General features: G+C 41.0%; 1 protein-coding gene across 1 annotated transcript in view; it reads left to right on the forward strand.

The window, feature by feature from the left end:
• The window catches only part of MCUR1 (mitochondrial calcium uniporter regulator 1), a 63,804-nt gene that overhangs the window by 32,283 nt on the left and 26,861 nt on the right, over window positions 1-4,660 (forward strand). The window lies entirely within an intron of this gene.

Genomic DNA, 4,660 nt, shown 5'->3' on the forward strand with positions numbered 1-4,660 from the left:
GGTCGTGACCTCTCCTTTTTCATTCATAATTTTATTAATTTCGGTCCTTTCTCTTTTCTTTTGGATAAGTCATAAGTCTCTTTTCTTTTGGATAAGTTTCATGGCTCCCCGCTTCGTACCTCAACAGAGGAAGGATGGGCAGAACTATCTCCGGAAGAGGCCCTGGGCCTGCCCTCTGTGTGGTTACCCAGTGGTGACAGAAAGATCCAGGGCTCATTGTCTCGGTGCAAGCAAGTCAAAGACAGAACAAAGGAGCTGGAGCAAGTGTGTGAGTGTGACCTTTAATGTAATGACCCCATTTACAAGTAAACATTGACCAGGAGAGATCAGCTTCCACTCATCAGATTAGCTCTTCTCCCTAATGGAAGAGTAGTAAAGGGTGAGGAGAGGATTCTAGTTCTAGGTAAGATGGAGTGAGCACACTCTATCCTGTCTCTTCAACTCAGTGCAGCTATAAAATCTGGACGGAAAGCATAGAGCAGGTATTTGAGGACTCTGAAAACTGAATAGTCGCAAGCAGATCAGTGAAGATGAAAATTCAAAGTACCACCAAACTGATGTTGAGTTCACAGAATTTTTTCCCCTGTGGCATCCTTCTAGCCTTTACTGTCAACCCAGAATCCCATCTCCAGCAAAAATTCCATCAGGAATGGAGTTGGAATAAAAATGCTCTCAGATGAAGGAAATCTAAGATGATTTTTTTTGCCAGCAGACTTGTTCTAAAAGATTTGCTAGAGGAAATTCACTAGGTAGAAGGAAAATGATACCAAAAGGAAGCTTGGAACATCAGGAATGAAGGAAGAGCAATAGAAATAGTAAATACCTAGGTAAATGTAATACACTTTTCTTCTTCTCTTTCTTCTTTAAAATATGCTTAACAGTTGAAAGCAAAAATGATAACAGTGTCTGATGGAGTTTTCAGTGTTTGTGAAAATAATATATAACATAAGTACAAAATAAAGGGGCAAGAATAAAAAGATTTATATGGTGGTAAGTTTTCTGCATTGCACTTTAAGTGCTAAATACTGATTCCAAGTGGACTTAGAAAAGTTAATGTGGATAATGTAATGCCTAGAACAACACATAAGCATAGGATTCAAAGAAACAAAGTTATGGGGCGCCTGGGTGGCTGAGTCGTTAAGGGTCTGCCTTTGGCTCAGGGCGTGATCCTGGATCCCTGGGATTGAGCCCCGCGTCAGGCTCCTCCACTGGGAGCCTGCTTCTTCCTCTCCCACTCCCCCTGCTTGTGTTCCCTCTCTCGCTGGCTGTCTTTCTCCGTCAAATGAATAAATAAAATCTTTAAAAAAACAACAACAACAAAGAAACAAAGTTAAAATACACAATAGATAAAATGTAATAATAAAAAATGTTCAAATAACTCAAAAAGAGACAGGAAAAGGGAAATAGAAAATTAAAAAAAAAAAAACAGAGGGAACCAACTAAAAGGAAATAATGAAATGGTAGATCTAAATCCAAACATAGCAATAATTACATTAAATGTGAGTGATATAAACCAGAGGTCAACAAAGTTCTTAAAAAGGCCAGATAGTAAATATTTTTGACTTTATGGGTCTCATTTAATTTCTGTGGCATGTTCTTCTTCTCCAAAAACAGGTGGTGGGCTGGACTTGACCCCGGGGGCCATTGTTTGCCAACCTCTGGTTTAAGCACACCAATTGAAAGACAGAGATTGTTGGATGAATTAAAAAGTAAAAGAAAAAAGAACCGATGACCTAACTACACAGTTACAAGAAACTCATTCTGTTAGAAGGATATAAGTAGGTTAGAGGGGAAGGAAAGAGGAGATGCTCCCTATGCGTCGCTAGGAGGTAAAAACGCCAATGAACATACTTTCTAATGTGTCCTGAGATGAGAACTTGACAAAGAGAGGGAGTTCTCCTTGCTATTTCCATCCTCTTCCCTTTTAGGGAAGCCAGATTTCTAGCAATTTCAGAGTTTAAGAACGTAACCCTGAGGGGCGCCTGGGTGGCACAGCGGTTAAGCGTCTGCCTTCGGCTCAGGGCGTGATTCCGGCATTATGGGATCGAGCCCCACATCAGGCTCCTCCGTTATGAGCCTGCTTCTTCCCCTCCCACTCCCCCTGCTTGTGTTTCCTCTCTCGCTGGCTGTCTCTATCTCTGTCAAATAAATAAATAAAATCTTTAAAAAAAAAAAAAAAGAACGTAACCCTGAAACCGAAAGTGAAGGATGGCTCTGAGTTATCATCAGTTACCCCGATAAACCCTGAGCTCTTTATGCCACGCAAAGGCCTTTGGACACTCATTCTGTGCCCATTTACTCTTATTTTACGTATGATATTGAATACATTAGTCCGTCCCACCATCTTATCAAGTAAGAAACAGTAAGTTAAAAGGATGGAGAAATAAGAAACTAATGGGTAAGGTAGAGTAAGAAAGGTTTGGGACAGTGACTGGGGAACAAAAGCAGAAGGAAATGTACATGAAATTAAATGCCCTTATAACCTGCAGCCCATTGACAAATACTTGAGGCAGGCAGAGTATCAAGTTTCTCCAGGAAGCTTCCAGTTGTCTTAATGTTAATGCCTTGCTAGAGGGAAAAACAGCCTTGGTTCCACAATAGCTAAGCCTAGGTTTCCTGAGTCTTCTTTTAGCATACGAAAATCCTTTTGAAACTTCCCTTATCCTTCCCCCAACCCCAAAGTATATAATCAGTTGCCCCTCACAATCCTGGGGCCACAGCAACTCTTTCTGCCTATGGATCCCATCCCTGTGCTTTAATAAAAGCACCATTTTGCACTGAAGACATCTCAAGAATTCTTTCTTGGCCGTTGGCTCTGGGCCCCACCAACCCACCAACCTCACCAAAAAACATTCAAAAACTACGTAAGGGGAACCTGGCTGGCTCAATCAGCAGAGTGTGTGGCTCTTGATCTCAGGGTTGTAGGTTTGAGCCCCATGTTGGGTGTAGAGATGACTTTAGAAAAAAAAAATCTAAAAAAAGAAAGTTACATGACAGTACAACTGTCACTGAAGAATATGTTGGAAACTTAGAGGATTCGAGGAAAGGTTAAGACATAACCACCCTTGGCTGAGTTTCTACTTCTGGGACAACTATCTATATATTGGATCACTTTTACATTCTGTATCTATTCTATTCTTTGGAATGGTGTGATTATTTTTTATTCTCCCGCATTTACTTTGATCACCTCAATCTTTCTTCTCTGGGAGCAATCTAATTTTTTACTATACCAATTCTGTTCCTTACTCTGTTCTCTACGTTTGTAGGGATCAGAGCAAGAGGACAAATGAAAGAGCCATTAACCGTATATCCAAATATTTAGAAGTTATCAATCAAGACAAGAGACTATTAATTAAAATATGGTCCAACCTTCTTTTTTTGCGGAGGGTAGTGGAGTATGCCACCCCCAAAATATGCCACTTTGGCATAAGGATTGTTTTGAACGGAAGACAACTGAGAGGAAGTCAATACAAGAAAAGTTCTCTGCTCTCCCCACTATTTGCCTAAAAACAGGACAAAGATCTGGAAAGGTGCCCCCTCTCTTTTCTCTACCAGGAAGGACAGAAGTGAATCATCAGAGGGAACTCTAGGTCAGTATCAGCCTAGAGACTGAATCAGAGGAATCTACATGACAAACCTTTTCTACAACTAGCCCTTAGCTACCATTACTTCCCCATAGCTTTGCCTTCCTACAATTTGCTGTCCCTGGAAGTTCAAAGTCCTTGCCTTTTGTCCTGCCACTTCTGTACAAAGTAAGGGTCCTTTGCTAAGATGCTGTATAAGCCCAAGTTCCACCCCCTCCTATTACTCATTTCTGACCACTCCCATGTGTGTGCTAGTACTTGTTAATAAACTTGTTTGTTTTTCTCTCGTAGATCTTTTATCAGTCTAATTTGGGGACCAAACCAATGAACTTAAGATAGGTGAGGGGAAAACAATTTTTCCTCCCTTACGCTTGACAAATATGCTTTCTTACTGACAAAATACAAAATATGTGGATAAACAATGGTGTTTGGAGGTTTCATATTGTTTCTACGTGACCGAAATTTGGCAAATCAATGAAGATGATGAATGTCACACGTGGGTATTCTGTTCCTGGGCCAGCAACATGTAGATAAAAGCTAAAATAAAGACTTCCCTAGTTAATACCTTTTTATCCACTCTATAAAATTAATTTCTTTCTTTCATTTCAGCAATATCACTAGGTATGTTGTTATAATGAAGATTTTCACATAATTTGTTTTCTTCTTTTTTTTTTTTAAAGATTATTTATTTATTTGACAGAGACAGCTGGAGAGAGAGGGAACACAGCAGGGGGAGTGGGAGAGGAAGAACCAGGCCCCCAGCGAGAAGCCTGATGTGGGGCTCGATCCCAGGGATCCGGGATCACGCCCTGAGCCGAAGGCAGATGCTTAACGACTGCGTCCCCCAGGCGCCCCCCACATAATTTGTTTTCTTAGCGATGAGGGACAACGCCAGCTGAGGACAAAGCACAAACTGACACTTGCAACCTCCTCTCCCCCCCTTCCTGGGTGGGATACATGTGACATTCATCCAGGAAGCTCCCAACCGTCTTAATGTTAATATCTTAATACCGAGGACATTTTTCAAAGAACTGGAACAAATAGTCCTTAAATTTGTATGGAAACAGAAAAGGCCC

Source organism: Ailuropoda melanoleuca, chromosome 5 (assembly GCF_002007445.2).
Source record: "Ailuropoda melanoleuca isolate Jingjing chromosome 5, ASM200744v2, whole genome shotgun sequence".
Taxonomy (NCBI): Eukaryota; Metazoa; Chordata; class Mammalia; order Carnivora; family Ursidae; genus Ailuropoda; species Ailuropoda melanoleuca.